Raw genomic sequence first — 18749 nt, forward strand, 5'->3', positions numbered from 1 at the left:
CGCGGAGCGGACGAGTGGTTATGAGGTGACCAACCGAGTGGCGACGCACGGGGCGGCCGAGTGGTGATGAGGTGACCAACCGAGTGGCGACGCGCGGGGCGGCCGAGTGGTGATGAGGTGACCAACCGAGTGGCGACGCGCGGGGCGGCCGAGTGGTGATGAGGTGACCAACCGAGTGGCGACGCGCGGGGCGGCCGAGTGGTGATGAGGTGACCAACCGAGTGGCGACGCGCGGAGCGGCCGAGTGGTGATGAGGTGACCAACCGAGAGGCGACGCGTGGAGCGTCCAAGTGATGAAGACGTGCACAACCGAGTGGTGACGTGCGGGATGGCCGAGTGAGGATGCTCGAGGTGGCCAAGTGAATGCGTATCCAGCCAAGTGGTGATGCGCGGGGTGTCCAGTGATGTAGACGCGACCGCGAAGTGACGATGCGCGGGGCATCCGAGAGACAACAACGCACGGGCGGTCGAGTGTCTCATCGAGCGGCGACACACGGAGCAGTCGAGTCAGTTAAGGTGACGAAGATGTGTCCAACAGAGTGATGGCGTGCAGGCGTCCAAGTCACTCCACATTAATCGTCTGGACGCAAATTCATCTGAGTTAATCTGCATATGATGTTAGTCGCTTGAAACAAAATGTTGGTCCGAATGAACTGCTGTCCGAGGGCCATGACGGACGAGTGACCCTGCAGGTTAGTAGCCACAAATATTGTTTTGCTGGACTAAAGTGGACCTGCACAGATGCTATTTTGCAAGGATTAAAGACCATGGATGGTTGTGCATGCATGCACAAATTTAATCAGCATGAAAAACGAAAGGTACGCAATTAAGCCATTAAATTGCGGAAGAAGCGGAGGCAATCAATCACCTTAACTAGGTAATGGAATCCTTGCCTAATTGACCACTTCATGAGATATTTATCTTAAAGAAATGGTAAATGGCACATGGCACGCAATTGGGTTAAGTGCATTTGCCAATTGAGTGCATGCACGCACTAGCACAACCATACGGGAGTGTATGGATGCATGCAAGGAGCATTAAACGGCTGTGGTAATTGGTGCTGGAAACCCTCATTTAATGGGCGTTTAATCAGGCGATTAATTTGAGGAAACTACCAGGCCACTTTACGAAGGATTAAGAGGGCCACGTTATGGGGTAGGAGGCAACGTACCATCCGATGTAGACGACGCAGATGAAGAAGACCCAGGCGGCCGGGTGGCTCGTGCAGCCGGCGATGCAAGCGAGGGCCGGCAAGCGCGTCTTGAGGCGGCCCCGTGCGTGCCACGGGGCGGCCCCGACGAGCGTGTCGCAAGGCGGGCGAGCGCGGCGCTTGGCAGACGAGCATGTCTCAGGGCAGGCGTGCGTGGCTTGAGGCCTGTGAGCATGACTCGGGCCGACGAGCACGGCACAACACTTCACTGCTCCGGGAATCAGACGGGTCCGATCCCTTCGCCTCCTCGACCGCGCTGCATGCGAGGCGGTCGTGCACGAAGCAGCAGCAACAGCGTTCGCGGACGACGTCGAAGACGACGGGACGGACCGCACCGGTGACCGTGTGTAGGAGCTCAACGACGGTGCCAGACACAAGGCCGGTGAGGACGAGGACGGATCACGTCGATGGCCGATTTTGCGGTCACCGTTGACGATGATCTCGGAAGAAGGCAAGAAATATGGGAAACGAGTTGTTCTTTTCTCTTCTTCTCTGCTTCATGATATGCATGGGTGCGTCTGATCCTACAGGAGGAAAAGACAAACCTATTGTTAGACAATTTATTGTAAAAAGAGTATATGGAATGGATACTTCCTTGATTCTTTTGTTTGTACGAATGTTGCAATCGCCAGAACTCCATCGGCCAATTTCTCTGGCAATGGTCGTTGATCCGCTGCCGAAGATTGAAGAAAGAACCATTTGCACCATGGCTTGATAGACGCCAAGCCCCAAGGTGGGCGCCAACTGTCGTGGAAACGATTCCGACAATAATAAGGTATAGGGTAACGGAGCTTGATCTATCGAGATGCATATGGGTGACACCACTGGTAGAAAAAGAGGCTTCCGTCCAGCCCCATTAGTCGCGAAACTGTAGGAACCGCGACTAATGAAGTCTTTAGTCGCGGTTCGGCAGACGAACCGCGACCAAAGGCCTGGGCCCAGGGCGCTCGGTGGCCAGCTGGTGCACGTGAGGGGCTTTAGTCGCGGTTGGCCAGGCCAACCGCGACTAAAGGTGCGCAAAGGCCTTTAGTCGCGGTTGGCCAGGCCAACCGCGACTAAAACTCCTCCCCTATATATACCAGTTCAGCACGCTCACTTAGCCATTTGGTGCCACTTCTCTTCACAAGCTTCACAAGGGGGTGTAGGTTTGCTTTTGGTTCCTCTTATGCACACAAGGTGTTTGATGAAATGCCCTAAGAGGGTGAAACAAACATGATATGAAGTGTTGGAGCCACACTTGAGGTTCCTCATTTATTTTTTCCTCCTCGATCGCGGTTAGCAACTTGAACCTTTCATGCATGTGTGTCATTGATAAAATATGCATGTGTGCAGTTCATTGTTTAATTTATATTGTTTGTAGCTAGTTAGTTTAACAAATGCATGATGGTTAATTATATATTTTATATTATAATAATTCAGATGAATCGGCAATGGATGTACGGTAACCGACTCTCCGGTGAGTTCACTACGGGTTTGAAAGATTTCCTCGTAGTGGCTAATGCGAACAAGCAGGGGGGTTTTGTTATCTGTCCATGTGTTATCTGTAAGAATCAGAAGGGTTACTCTTCCTCAAGAGATGTTCACATGCATCTGCTTCGGCACGGTTTCATGCCAAGCTATAATTGTTGGACCAAGCATGGAGAAAGAGGGGTTATAATGGAAGAAGATGAAGAAGGGGATGATTTCATCGATGAAAGCTATCTTGCTCATTTCGGTGATACTTTCATGGAGGATGCTGAAGGTGAAGGGGAAGGTGAAGAAGAGGCACGTGATGATCCCGTTGATGATCTTGGTCGGACCATTGCTGATGCACGGAGACGCTGCGAAACTGAAAAGGAGAGGGAGAATTTGGATCGCATGTTAGAGGATCACAGAAAGGCACTGTACCCCGGATGCGATGATGGTCTGAAAAAGCTGGGCTGCACACTGGATTTGCTGAAATGGAAGGCAGAGGCAGGTGTAGCTGACTCGGCATTTGAAAACTTGCTGAAAATGTTGAAGAATATGTTTCCAAAGGATAACGAGTTGCCCGCCAGTACGTACGAAGCAAAGAAGGTTGTCTGCCCTCTAGGTTTAGAGGTTCTGAAGATACATGCATGCATCAACGACTGCATCCTCTACCGCGGTGAATATGAGAATTTGAATGAATGCCCGGTATGCACTGCATTGCGTTATAAGATCAGAGGCGATGACCCTGGTGACGATGTTGAGGGCCAGAAACCCAGGAAGAGGGTTCCCGCCAAGGTGATGTGGTATGCTCCTATAATACCACGGTTGAAACGTCTGTTCAGGAACAAAGAGCATGCCAAGTTGTTGCGATGGCACAAAGAGGACCGTAAGTCAGACGGGGAGTTGAGACACACCGCAGATGGAACGCAATGGAGAAAGATCGACAGATGGTTCAAAGATTTTGCAGCTGACGCAAGGAACATAAAATTTGCTCTAAGTACGGATGGCATGAATCCTTTTGGCGAGCAGAGCTCCAGCCATAGCACCTGGCCCGTGACTCTATGCATCTACAACCTTCCTCCTTGGTTGTGCATGAAGCGGAAGTTCATTATGATGCCAGTGCTCATCCAAGGTCCGAAGCAACCCGGCAACGACATCGATGTGTACCTAAGGCCATTAGTTGATGAACTTTTACAGCTGTGGGGTGGTGTCCGTGTGTGGGATGAGCACAAACAAGAGGAATTTTACCTACGAGCGTTGCTTTTCGTAACCATCAACGATTGGCCTGCTCTTAGTAACCTTTCGGGACTGTCAAATAAGGGATACAATGCATGCACGCACTGCTTACATGAGACTGAAAGTGTACATTTGCCAAATTGTAAGAAGAACGTGTACCTTGGGCATCGTCGATTTCTTCCGAAAATTCATCCAGTAAGAAAGAAAGGCAAGCATTACAACGGCAAGGCAGATCACCGGCCGAAGCCTGCGGAACGCACTGGTGCTGAGGTATTTGATATGGTCAAGGATTTGAAAGTCATCTTTGGAAAGGGTCCTGGCGGACAATCAGTTCCGAAGGGAGCTGACGGGCACGCAGCCATGTGGAAGAAGAAATCTATATTCTGGGAGCTAGAATATTGGAAAGTCTTAGATGTCCGCTCTGCAATCGACGTGATGCACGTTACGAAGAATATTTGCGTGAACCTCCTAAGCTTCTTGGGCGTGTATGGGAAGACAAATGATACAAAGGAAGCACGGCAGGACCAGCAACGTTTGAAAGACCCTGATGACCGGCATCCAGAATGGTTTCAAGGTCGTGCCAGCTACGCTCTGACCAAAGAAGAGAAGGTCATCTTTTTTGAATGCCTGAGCAGTATGAAGGTCCCGTCTGGATTCTCGTCCAATATAAAGGGAATAATAAACATGGCGGAGAAAAAGTTCCAAAACCTGAAGTCTCACGACTGCCACGTGATTATGACGCAATTGCTTCCGATTGCTTTGAGGGGGCTCCTGCCGGAAAATGTTCGAGTAGCCATTGTGAAGCTATGTGCATTCCTCAATGCAATCTCTCAGAAGGTAATCAATCCAGAAGTTCTACCATGGTTACAGAACGATGTGATCCAATGCCTTGTCAGTTTCGAGTTGGTGTTCCCGCCATCCTTCTTCAATATTATGACGCACCTCCTGGTTCACCTAGTCGAAGAGATTTTCGTTCTCGGTCCTGTATTTCTACACAATATGTTCCCCTTCGAGAGGTTCATGGGAGTATTAAAGAAATATGTTCGTAACCGTGCTAGGCCAGAAGGAAGCATCGCCAAGGGCTATGGAAATGAGGAGGTAATTGAGTTTTGTGTTGACTTTGTTCCTGACCTTAAGCCGATTGGTCTTCCTCGATCGCGGCACGAGGGGAGACTAAGTGGAAAAGGCACGATCGGAAGGAAATCAACGATATGTATGGACGGCCATTCTCTGACTGAAGCACACCACACTGTACTGACCAATTCCAGCTTGGTGGCTCCGTACTTTGAGAAACACAAGAATATTTTACGTTCGGACAACCCGGGGAAGCCTGAATCCTGGATTAGGAAGGCCCACATGGAGACTTTCGGCAGTTGGTTGAGAAAACATTTAATGAATGACAATGATGTTGTAGATCAGCTGTACATGTTGGCCAAGACACCATCTTCGACTATAACGACTTTCCAAGGGTACGAGATAAATGGGAATACATTTTACACGATCGCCCAAGATAAAAAGAGCACCAACCAAAACAGTGGTGTCCGCTTTGATGCAGCAACCGAGAATGGGCAAAAGGTCACATATTATGGTTACATAGAGGAGATATGGGAACTTGACTATGGACCCTCCTTTAAGGTCCCTTTGTTCCGGTGCAAATGGTTCAAGCTAACAGGAGGTGGGGTAAAGGTGGACCAGCAATACGGAATGACAATGGTGGATTTCAACAATCTTGGTTACCTTGACGAACCATTCGTCCTAGCGAAAGATGTCGCTCAGGTTTTCTATGTGAAGGACATGAGTAGCAAACCGAGGAAACGGAAAGATAAGAAAACGATCAGTACATCATGCGATGATCCAAAGCGCCACATTGTTCTTTCAGGGAAAAGAAACATCGTGGGAGTGGAGGACAAGACAGACATGTCAGAAGATTATAATATGTTTGCTTATCGTGGGTGTTTTTTTAGGGATCGAGAGGGGACGGCGAGGGTTATAAATGTGTTGTCCTCGCCTCCCCTCTCCGTGACGCCGTCGTCTGCCGCCCCGTCTCGCGCTCTACCGCGACACCCTCTCCCACCCCTTCCTCGCCCCCTCCTTTTGCCACCGCCCTTTCGCCACCGCCACCGCCACCGCCCCCCTTCTTCACTTAATTAATTTGTTTTTACTACATGTTTTCAGGACTGACATAATGGCGGACGATAGAGCTGACCCGATTATGGACAACTATGATCCGGACGGTGAAGCACATATGTTCGGCATCATAAACGGCGATATTCTATATGTGCCGACCGGAGAAGAAGAAGATGATATCTCTTCTTATCTGAACCTTGACGGTGAAGATGAAGGGCGCCGTCAGCAAGATGATGCCGAACAAACGTCGATAAACGACGATCTTCAAATGGAAGTAGCAACCACCTCCGGCGCTGAGGTATATATATACATTAAGCCTCTGGTGATACAAACTAACTGATTTGAATAAATATGTGTGTACTAACGCGCGCGACTCTTTCTTATTTTAGCCCTCGGCCGGATCGTCGAAACAATCGAGTACGTCATCAAAGCGTGGCGCAACCAAGACGATGAAACAAGGAGAAACATGCACCATCGAGGTTGTCGACAGTGCAACCGGCAGGCCGCTGGAGCCCCGCAAGAACGCCACCAAGTTTGTCAGCCAATGCGGAGCCATTGTTAGAGACAACGTCTCGATCACCGTCCAGGAGTGGAATGAGCCAAAGAAGGCACGAATTGATGGTTTCACTTTTGTCGATAAGAGAACAAAAAAAGATTGCTTCAAGAAGCTTATGGAACATTTCGTTCTACCTCCGGAATACAACAAATTCGATGAGGAGGGTAACAAGATTGAGGAAAACAAGGAGAGGAGGAGGCTAGTCAAACAGTTCGCTCTTCATAAGATGGCCGACGCATTCCGGAAATTCAAGCAAAATCTAGCCCATGACTTTGTCAAGCAGAACAAGACTCCGGATTTCAAAGGACAATATGAGAAACTGAAACATGATTGGCCATAATTTGTGAAGCAAAAGAAATCGGAGCAGTTCATTCAAATATCGAAAAAAAATAAGGAAAATGCGGCTAAGAAGGAGTACAATCATATTATGGGGCCAGGAGGGTATCGCCTTTGGGAGCCTAGGTGGGAGAAGATGGAGAACGAGCTGAGGGCGCGAGGAATCCGTCCAGGTACGGAGGGATGGGACCCAAGGGCCAAAAGCTGGTGGTACGGGCATGGGGGAACGCTGAACCCGGAGACAGGGGAGTGTGTTTACCGGGGCAAATTAATTAAACCCACCCAAGCCCTTATTAACGCAATGAGGGATGCTCAACAGGGGAAGATCAAGTTCAACAGAGAGAACGACGCGCTGACAAAAGCCCTCGGGAATCCTGAACACGGAGGACGTGTACGAGGCATGGGGCACATTCCGTGGAAAATAGGGTTCCCCCAGAACGATGACCCGTACGGTTACAGAAGCCGTAAGAGAAAGATGGATCGGGAAGCAGATGTTGTGGCGCGGTTGGCATCGGAAATGGATGTGATGAAGAAAACCATGAGTGTACTAGTAGCCGAAAGAGATGCATCTCGGGTGCAGCATGAAGATCATCCAGCGGATCTCGGAAGCCAGCAGCGGAGAAGCAGCGTGGCTTCCACGGAGGCCCCACCGGCTGGTGCAGATGCACCGACGATCGAAATTACTGCACCGGAGCCTCTGGTGGTCCAAATTACTGCACCGGAGCCTCTGGTGGTCGAAATTACTTCACCGGAGCATCCTCGCTACCCCGTGGACGATATAAAGGAGATGAAAGAATGTCATCTGTATTATCCTATCGGGAACATGTCCATGAAGGTAGCCATCGGCAGTGCTTTACCATGTTTACCTGGAGCACTCCACCACAACAACCCCATTCAAGATGGCTATGCTCGTGTCACGGTGGAGGACATAGTCCAAGGGTTTGAGGACCTGGAGATTGACATTGCTACACCTGAAGGGGAGAAAAGACTTGGAGATGTCAAGCACCATTTCATTCTATGGCAAAAGAAGTTTATCAAGTTTCCAGGCGAGGCGCCAAGGACAACAAGTCCACCCCCCTACGGTGGTGGTGGTGGCGGTGGCGGTGGTGGTGGTGGTGGTGGTGGTGGCGGTTCACCTACACCTCCGTCACGTCAGCCGACGCCGCCCCCCAGTCCACAACGTCCGGCGGGTGATCAGCCGCCGCCCCCCAGTCCTCGTCCGGCGGGTGATCAGACGCCGCCCCCCAATCCACCTCCGGCAAAGAAGCAGAAGCAGTCCTGGATTATTAACCCGGACCCTTATGTACCTAAGACCACAAAGGTACCGGAGCCATCACTGAAGCCTCTCCCCACAAGGCCTTGGGAACGTAGTGCCGAGGAAGTCGACGCGGCCGCGGCTGCTGATTTGGAGAAATGGAAGGCGGACTGCAAGAAGAAAAGAGAGCCCAAGCCCAAGCCAGTATTTTCTGATGAGCAAAAGAAGTGGGCTAAGTCATTTTTGAGCACACCGTCCCAAGCCGCGAAGAATCTGCCTAACGACTATGCACGTGAACTTCGCAGGCAGGCACTCATGTTCAAGGAGAACAAAGAGCGGGAGAAGGCCGAAAGTAAAAAAAGCGGGAAACAAGTTGCCCAGCTTGGGGAACAAAGTAAACAATCGATTGCCCCGCTTATAGTGGAAGCCTTCTGTCCGGATGCCCCCGAGATCATACAAGCTGCGGCAGCACAGGGATTGACTGTAACGAGTGCCAGAGAACAAGCGGCCAACTTAGGTATTACTCTTCGTGAACTGTTAGGCCTTGATGAGGCGCCAGTGAAGGAGGTAGTAATTACATATGTCAAGAATGAGCCTCTCGTCGAGCCTGCGCAGGAAAAGGATCTACCTCCACAAATGAAAGGTTTGCTGAAATGGTACAAGGGTTACATAAAAAATAAAAACGCCAAAGAATATATTTATGCGGAAGTTAGACATGAGCATCACTTCAAACATTACTATGTACAAATTGAACTGAGTGAATTGTTCCAGCTTTTCAATCTGCGCGAGCTCGATAAATCTATCATCAGTTGCTACGTTCTGTAAGTGATTTATTAATTTCTACCCCATCTCGTTCATATTGCCTGCACTATATATATGTCCTAACTATATTGTTGTGTCCGCCATTATACATGCAGAATGAAGATTAAGGAATGCAGAGTAAGGAACATCCATGATGTTGGGTTCATTGACCCACACATCGTTAATGGACATGTGTTGGAGCGTCACCCCGCCGACGTGGAGGCAGACCTGTGGCACTTTCTTACAAAGCAGGAACTCAAAAGTGATATTCTATTTCCTTACCATTTTGAGTGAGTGTTTCTGTCTTGAGCACATTCTCTTTTGTTTACTCCATGCATGGTATGTGGCCGGCTAATCGATGAGTTATGCATGACGTACTGTGCATGTATCGTGTCCGCAGGTTCCACTGGATTCTGCTAGTAATTAAAGTTAACACCTCAGAATGTCTCGTCCACGACTCTGTGAATATGGATCCAAAGCTTTGGGGCGGCATGAGAAGAATGCTGCAGAAGTAATTATTTTCATTCATTTGCGCTCTATATCGATCGGCCTATTTCGTTCATTTCCTAATATCAAGTAACTAATTAATAACTCTCTTGTTCATTTAATTTTCTTTGCCTCGTAGGGTTTGGAGACGGTTCGTAGATACAAAGGTCGGTGAATTCAAAAAAGAGCTAGAATTCAAAATGTTAAAGGCTAAGAATGCTGGGGATATTCAGCCACCGGAGACCAATCTATGTGGATACTATGTCTGTGAGATGATCCAGAGATACACCTCTGAGCGGGTTCCAAGTGATACCAATGCTCAGAGGAATAACCTCCGGTGGATGCTTAGTCCAGAAGCTCGCTTCCGACCACTTCAAGAGGAACTAGCTGGATGGTTCAGCAGGGAAGTCCTCCATCCTAAAGGAGAACACTATTACGAGGACGTAGAACTTTATATGCATTAAATAATGTATGGAAACTTGTTCAAAATTGTATATGGTCATCCGATGATATTGAATATATATTGTATATTCCTCTTGAATTCTTTTTGGTTCTAATTTCAAATTTATTTGAAATTGTACATTCATATGCATGTATGTAGTACCGTAGAATATATGAAACTCCTTCAAAATTAAAATAAAGCACAAAAGAAATAAAACAATACAAATTAAACAGAAAACAGGTTTAAGGGGGGGGCCAAAACCCTAAACCTGCGGCGGCCTTTAGTCGCGGTTGGCCAGAAGAACCGCGACTAAAGGTCCTCCGCCCCGACGGCCACCTGGCGCCCACGTGGACGGGCCTTTAGTCGCGGTTCTTAAGCAACCGCGACTAAAGGGGGGGGCCTTTAGTCACGCCCGTTCGGTCGCGGTTGCGCAACCGCGACTAATGGCAGTTGTGAACCGTGACCAAAGGCCCTTTTTCCACCAGTGCACGGTGGTTTTAGCGAGTTCGGGCCTCTCACGGTGGAGATAACAACCCTACGTCTCGTGCTCCGGAGAGGCTTTGTTTTATCTGAGTATATATCCGGAGATTACAATGTGTGTGAGAGAGAGGAACGGATCCCCATGCCTGAGCTAAGTTCTGAGACTAATGGTGAAAAAAGAGAGAGGTGGAAGCAGAAGCCCCCTAAGTCTAGTGGTGTGGGGTGGCTTATATAGAGTGCGCCTCCTCCTCACCTCCTATGTTACAAAGTGGGGTATGAATGCTATAATGACAGCCCACTATTAAGCCTTCACTATTAGAAAGATGCCGACTGCTTTGCTGCCTGCTGGTCTTCGTATATCCGAGTGAGTCGTACGGTCGAGTGGTGAACTGTCATCCGAGTGGATGGTATGTTGCTTGGTTGAGTGGATAGTATGCTACTTGTCCGAGTGGACAGTGTGTCTGTATGAAATTGACCTGGACCCACATGTTGTGTGGACCCCACGCTTCATGATATTTCGACCCTTCGTGGGCCTACCTGTTATGTATATCCCCAACAATTGGCATATCACGTTGTGGTCTTGCGTAGGTAAGAAACGTTCTTGCTAGAAACCCATAGCAGCCACGTAAAACATGCAAACAACAATTAGAGGACGTCTAACTTGTTTTTGCAGGGTATGCTTTGTGATGTGATATGGCCAGAAGAATGTGATGAATGATATGTGATGTATGAGATTGATCATGTTCTTGTAATAGGATTCACGACTTGCATGTCGATGAGTATGACAACCGGCAGGAGCCATAGGAGTTGTCTTTATTTTTTGTATGACCTGCGTGTCATTGAAGAACGCCATGTAACTTACTTTACTTTATTGCTGAACGCGTTAGCCATAGAAGTAGAAGTAGTCGTTGGCGTGACAACTTCATGAAGACACGATGATGGAGATCATGATGATGGAGATCATGGTGTCATGCCGGTGACGATGATGATCATGGAGCCCCGAAGATGAAGATAAAAAGGAGCAAAATGATATTGGCCATATCATGTCACTATTTGATTGCATGTGATGTTTATCATGTTTATGCATCTTGTTTACTTAGGACGATGGTAGTAAATAAGATGATCCCTTACAAAATTTCAAGAAGTGTTCTCCCCTAACTGTGCACCGTTGCTACAGTTCGTCGCTTCTAAGCACCACGTGATGATCGGGTGTGATGGATTCTTATGTTCACATACAACGGGTGTAAGACAGTTTTACACAGCGAAAACACTTAGGGTTAACTTGACGAGCCTAGCATGTGCAGACATGGCCTCGGAACACGGAGACCGAAAGGTCGAGCATGAGTCGTATAGTAGATACGATCAACATGAAGATGTTCACCGATGTTAACTAGTCCGTCTCACGTGATGATCGGACACGGCCTAGTTGACTCGGATCATGTGATCACTTAGATGACCAGAGGGATGTCTATCTAAGTGGGAGTTCATAAGATGAACTTAATTATCTTGAACATAGTCAAAAGACCTTTTGCAAATTATGTCGTAGCTCGTGCTTTAGTTCTACTGTTTAGTTATGTTCCTAGAGAAAATATAGTTGAAAGTTGATAGTAGCAATTATGCGATCAGTAGAAAGCTTATGTCCTTAATGCACCGCTCAGTGTGCTGAACCCCAAACGTCGTTTGTGGATGTTTCGAACATCGAACATACACGTTTTGATAACTACGTGATAGTTCAGTTAAACGGTTTAGAGTTGAGGCACCAAAGACGTTTTTCGAAACGTCGCGGAACATATGAGATGTTTCGAGGGCTGAAATTGGGATTTCAGGCTCGTGCCCACGTCAAGAGGTATGAGACCTCCGACGATTTTCTTAGCCTGCAAACTGAGGGAGAAAAGCTCAATCGTTGAGCTTGTGCTCAGATTGTCTGAGTGCAACAATCACTTGAATCGAGTGGGAGTTGATCTTCCAAATGAGATAGTGATGTTTCTCCAAAGTCATTGCCACCAAGCTGCTAGAGCTTCGTGATGAACTATAACATATCAGGGATAGATATGATGATCCTTGAGGTATTCGTGATGTTTGACACCGCGAAAGTAGAAATCAAGAAGGAGCATCAATTGTTGATGGTTGGTGAAACCACTAGTTTCAAGAAGGGCAAGGGAACAAAGGGATACTTCATGAAACGGCAATTCAGCTGCTGCTCTTGTGAAGAGACCCAAGGTTGAACCCAAACTCGAGACTAAGTGCTTCTGTAATAAGGGGAACAGCCACTGGAGCAGAACTACCCTAGATACTTGGTAGATGAGAAGGCTGGCAAGGTCGATAGAAGTATATTGGATATACATTATGTTAATGTGTACTTTACTAGTACTCCTAGTAGCACCAGGGTATTAGATACCGGTTCGGTTGCTAAGTGTTAGTAACTCGAAATAAAAGCTACGGAATAAAACGGAGACTAGCTAAAGGTGAGCTGACGATATGTGTTGGAAGTGTTTCCAAGTTTGATGTGATCAAACATCGCACGCTCCCTCTACCATCAAGATTAGTATTAAACCAGAATAATTATCATTTGGTGTTTGCGTTGAGCATAGACATGATTGGATTATGTCTATCGCAATACGGTTATTCATTTAAGGAGAATAATGGTTACTCTATTTATTTGAATAATACCTTCGATGGTCATGCACCTAAAGGAATGGTTTATTGAATTTTGATCGTAGGGATACACATTTTCATGCCAAAAGATATAAGATAGTAATGATAGTACCACTTACTTGTGGCACTGCCATGTAAGTCATAATGGTATAAAACGCATGAAGAAGCTCCATGTTGATGGATCTTTGGGCTCACTCATTTTAGAAAAGTTTGAGACATGCGAACCATGTCTATTGGTGTATACGCATGAAGAAACTCCATGCAGATGGATCGTTTGGACTCACTTGATTTTGAATCACTTGAGATATGCAAATCATACCACATGGGCAAGATGACTGAAAAGCCTCACTTTTAGTAAAGTGGAACAAGATAGCAACTTATTGGAAGTAACACATTTTGATGTGTGCAGTCCAATGAGTGCTGAGGCATGCAGTGAATATCGTTATGTTCCTACTTCACAGATGATTCGAGTATATGTTGAGAATATTTACTTGATGAAACACAAGTCTGAATTATTGAATGGTTCAAATAATTTCAGAGTGAAGTAGAAGATCATTGTGACAAGAGGATAAAATGTCTATGATACGATCATAGAGATGAATATCTGAGTTACGAGTTTTGGCACACAATTAAGACATTGTGGAAATTGTTTCGCAATTAATACCGCCTGGAACACCATAGTGTGATGGTGTGTCCGAACATCATAGTTGCACCCTATTGGATATGATGCGTACCATGATGTCTCTTATCAAATTACCACTATCGTTCATGGGTTAGGCATTAGAGACAACCACATTCACTTTAAATAGGGCACCACGTAATTCCGATGAGATGACACCGTATGAATTATGGTTTAGAGAAACCTAAGTTGTCGTTTCTTAAAAGTTTGGGGCTGCGACGCTTATGTGAAAAAGTTTCAGGATTAAGCTCGAACCCAAAGCGGATAAAATGCATCTTCATAGGAAACCCAAAACAGTTGGGTATACCTCCTAATTCAGATCCGAAAGCAATATGAATTGTTTATAGAATCGGGTCCTTTCTCGAGGAAAGGTTTCTCTCGAAAGAGTTGAGTGGGAGAATGGTGGAGACTTGATGAGGTTATTGAACCATCTCTTCAACTAGTGTGTGGCAGGGCATAAGAAGTTGTTCCTGTGGCACCTACACCAATTGAAGTGGAAGCTTATGATATTGATCATGAAACTTAGGATCAAGTCACTACCAAACCTCGTAGGACGACAAGGACACGTACTACTTCGGAGTGGTAAGGTGATCCTGTCTTGAAGGTCATGTTGCTAGACAACAATGAACCTACGAGCTATGGAGAAGCGATGGTGGGCCCGGATTCCGATAAATGGCTCGGGGCCATAAAATCCGAGAACGGATCCATGGACTTTGGTGGACTTGCCCGATGATCAGCAAGCCATTAAGATAAATGGATCTTTGAGAAGAAGACGGACGTGGATGGTAATGTCACCGTCTATGAGGCTCGACTTGTGGCGAAGAGTTTTTCACAAGTTCAAGGAGTTGACTACGATGAGATTTTCTCATCCGTAGCGATGCTTAAGTCCGTCAGAATCATGTTAGCATTAGCTGCATTTATGAAATCTCGCAGACGGATGTCAAAACAAGTTTCCTTACCAGTTTTCGTAAGGAAAGGTTGTATGTAATACAATCAGAAAGTTTTTGTCGATCCTAAGGATGCTAAAAGGTATGCTAGCTCCAGCGATCCTTCTAAGGACTGGAGTGAGCATCTCGGAGTTGGAATGTATGCTTTGATGATGATCAAAGATTTTGGGTTTGTACAAAGTTTATGAGAAACTTGTATTTCCAAAGAAATGAGTGGGAGCACTATAGAATTTCTGATGAATACATGTTGATCAGAAATGATGTAGAATTTCTGGAAAGCATATAGGGTTATTTTGAAAGTGTTTTTCAATGGAAAGCCTGGATTAAGCTACTTGAACATTGAGCATCAAGATCTATAAGGATAGATCAAAATGCTTAATAATACTTTCAAATGAGCACATACCTTGACATGATCTTGAAGGTGTTCAAGATGGACCAGTCAAAGAAGAAGTTCTTGCCTGAGTTGTAAGGTACGAAGTTAAGACTTAAAGCTCGACCACGGAAGAATAGAGAGAAAGGACGAAGGTCGTCCCCTATGCTTAAGACGTAGGCTCTACAGTATGCTATGCTGTGTACCGCACCGAAAGTGTGCCTTGCCATGAGTCAGTCAAGGGGTACAAGAGTGATCCATGAATGGATCATAGGACAGCGGTCAAAGTTATCCTTAGTAACTAGTGGACTAAGGAATTTTTTCGATTATGGAGGTGGTAAAAGAGTTCGTCGTAAAGGTTACAACGATGCAAGCTTGACACCTATCCGGATAGCTCTGAATAGAGAGACCGGATACATATAATGGAGCAATAATTTAGAATAGCTCCAAGTAGAACAGTTGTTTGGAATAGCTCCAAATAGAGCGTGGTAGCTGCATCTAGGAGATGACATGGAGATTTGTAAAGCACACACGGATCTGAAAGGTTCAGACCCGTTGACTAAAACCTCTCTCACAAGCAACATGATCAAACATAAAACTCATTGAGTGTTAATCACATAGTGATGTGAACTAGACTACTGACTCTAGTAAACACTTGGGTATTAGTCACATGGCGATGTGACCTGTGAGTGTTAATCACATGGTGATGTGAACTAGATTATTGACTCTAGTGCAAGTGGGAGACTGTTGGAAATATGCCCTAGAGGCAATAATAAAAGCATTATTATTATATTTCCTTGTTCATGATAATTGTCTTTTATTCATGCTATAACTGTATTATCTGGAAATCGTAATACACGTGTGAATACATAGACCACAATATGTCCCTGGTAAGCCTCTAGTTGACTAGCTCGTTGTGATCAACAGATAGTCATGGTTTCCTGGCTATGGACATTGGATGTCGTTGATAACGGGATCACATCATTAGGAGAATGATGTGATGGACAAGACCCAATCCTAAGCATAGCACAAAGATCGTGTAGTTCGTTTGCTAGAGCTTTGCCAATGTCAAGTATCTCTTCCTTTGATCATGAGATCGTGTAACTCCTGGATACCGTAGGAGTGCTTTGGGTGTATCAAACGTCACAACGTAACTGGGTGACTATAAAGGTACACTACAGGTATCTCCGAAAGTATCTATTGTTTTATGCGGATCAAGACTGGGATTTGTCACTCTGTGTAAACGGAGAGGTATCTCTGGGCCCACTCGGTAGGACATCATCATATGCGCAATGTGACCAAGGAGTTGATCACGGGATGATGTGTTACGGAACGAGTAAAGTGACTTGCCGGTAACGAGATTGAACAAGGTATTGGATACCGACGATCGAGTCTCGGGCAAGTAACATACCGATAGACAAAGGAAATTGAATACGGGATTGATAAAGTCCTTGACATCGTGGTTCATCCGATGAGATCATCGTGGAACATGTGGGAGCCAACATGGGTATCCAGATCCCGCTGTTGGTTATTGACTGGAGAACGTCTCGGTCATGTCTGCATGTCTCCCGAACCCGTAGGGTCTACACACTTAAGGTTCGATGACGCTAGGGTTATAAAGGAAGCTTGTATGTGGTTTACCGAATGTTGTTCGGAGTCCCGGATGAGATCCCGGACGTCACGAGGAGTTCCGGAATGGTCCGGAGGTAAAGATTTATATATAGGAAGTCCTGTTTCGGCCATCGGGACAAGTTTCGGGGTCATCGGTATTGTACCGGGACCACCGGAAGGGTCCCGGGGGCCCACCGGGTGGGGCCACCTGCCCCGGGGGGCCACATGGGCTGTAGGGGGTGCGCCTTGGCCTACATGGGCCAAGGGCACCAGCCCCTAGAGGCCCATGCGCCAAGATAAAGGAAAAAGGGGAGAGTCCTAAAGGGGGAAGGAACCTCCGAGGTGCCTTGGGGAGGATGGACTCCTCCCCCCTCCTTAGCCGCACCCCTTTCTTGGAGTAGGGGGCAAGGCTGCGCCTCCCCCTTCTCCCCTGCCCCTATATATAGTGGAGGGGAGGGAGGGCATCCATACCTGAGCCTTTGGCGCCTCCCTCCCTCCCGTGACACCTCCTCCTCTCCTGTAGGTGCTTGGCGAAGCCCTGCAGGATTGCCACGCTCCTCCATCACCACCACGCCGTTGTGCTGCTGCTGGATGGAGTCTTCCTCAACCTCTCCCTCTCTCCTTGCTGGATCAAGGCGTGGGAGACATCGTCGGGCTGTACGTGTGTTGAACGCGGAGGTGCCGTCCGTTCGGCACTTGATCATCGGTGATCTGAATCACGACGAGTACGACTCCATCAACCCCGTTCACTTGAACGCTTCCGCTTAGCGATCTACAAGGGTATGTAGATCCTCTCTCTTTCTACTCGTTGCTGGTCTCTCCATAGATAGATCTTGGTGATACGTAGGAAAATTTTGAATTTCTGCTACGTTCCCCAACAGAACGGCCATTCCAACTCGCCATCAAGGTTAGTTATACGTACTCAGCTATCTTTCTCCATTACATTGTGTGCGCTTCCATCAGTGATTACAAATGGTCATGTGAGTGGTGTTGCAGGCTGCTATATAGAGTGAGAGAGATAGAACGGAGAAACTTCTGGCGGAGGCGGCGGAGAGGCAGCGGGAGTTGGAGGAGAGGATGACAAAGATGTTGGAGGAGGAGAGGGCATGGAATGACATGCAGGCAAGGGCCATGTATGAGCTCCTTGTGGTATGAGCTCCTAGTCTTAACATTTGAGTATCATTACTAACTAGTATGACTCTGTTGTGAAAACCAACTGTGCAGTCTGTATGCGAGAAGTCCGGTCAGACCGCTCCGCCGATGCCAGTGATTGCTCCTGGGAGCACGGTGAGTTTAATTTAAATGGACATTACTTGCTAGTCTTAACATTTGAGTGTCATAATGCTATTGAGACATTGGAAATGATCTTTGGTGCAACTTAACTCCAGAAACGCATCGCACGATCCTTCTCCAGCTACCGACACGAGCCAGCCCGCTCCTACACCTCCCTGATCACGGTAAGTTTCTCTAGACTTAGACTTAGCTTTATTTCCTCCAATATGCTTACCATAATGACCTAGAGTTAGCTTCTTTTCCTTAAAAATGACTTAATAAGCTTACTTATGTCAAAAATTGCATAATTAGCTTAGTTAGCTCATAAACGATCCATTTTTACCTAAGTTAGCTCTAAAATGACTCATTTTTACCTTAGTTAGCTTACAAGTGATCCAATTTGTCCAAGTTAGCTCTAAAATGACCCATTTTACATAGACTAGCTCCTAAATGATCCATTTTACCTACGTTCGCTTTAAAATAACCCATTTCACCTACGTTAGCTCCTAAATGACCCATTTCACCTAGGTTAGCTCCAAAATGACCCATTTCACCTTAGTTAGCTCAAAAACGTGGCATTTCACCTTAGTTAGCTCAAAATCGTGGCATTTCACCTAGGTTAGCTCATAAATGATGCATTTGACCTAGGTTAGCTCGTAAACGACCCATTTCACCAAGGTTAGCTCATAAACGACCCATTTTACCTAGGTTAGCTCATAAACGACCTATTTCACCTAGGTTAGCTCATAAACGACCCATTTCACCAAGGTTAGCTCATACACGACCCATTTCACCTAGGTTAGCTCATAAACGACCTATTTCACCTAGGTTAGCTCA

At 46.7% G+C, this 18749-nt stretch overlaps 1 pseudogene; it reads left to right on the plus strand.

Annotated features, from left to right (window-relative positions):
* The first annotated feature begins 1192 nt into the window (after positions 1-1192).
* LOC119361453 overlaps positions 1193-18749 on the plus strand; it is a 21507-nt pseudogene continuing 3950 nt past the window's right edge.

Source organism: Triticum dicoccoides, chromosome 2B, assembly GCF_002162155.2.
Source record: "Triticum dicoccoides isolate Atlit2015 ecotype Zavitan chromosome 2B, WEW_v2.0, whole genome shotgun sequence".
Classification (NCBI taxonomy): Eukaryota; Viridiplantae; Streptophyta; class Magnoliopsida; order Poales; family Poaceae; genus Triticum; species Triticum dicoccoides.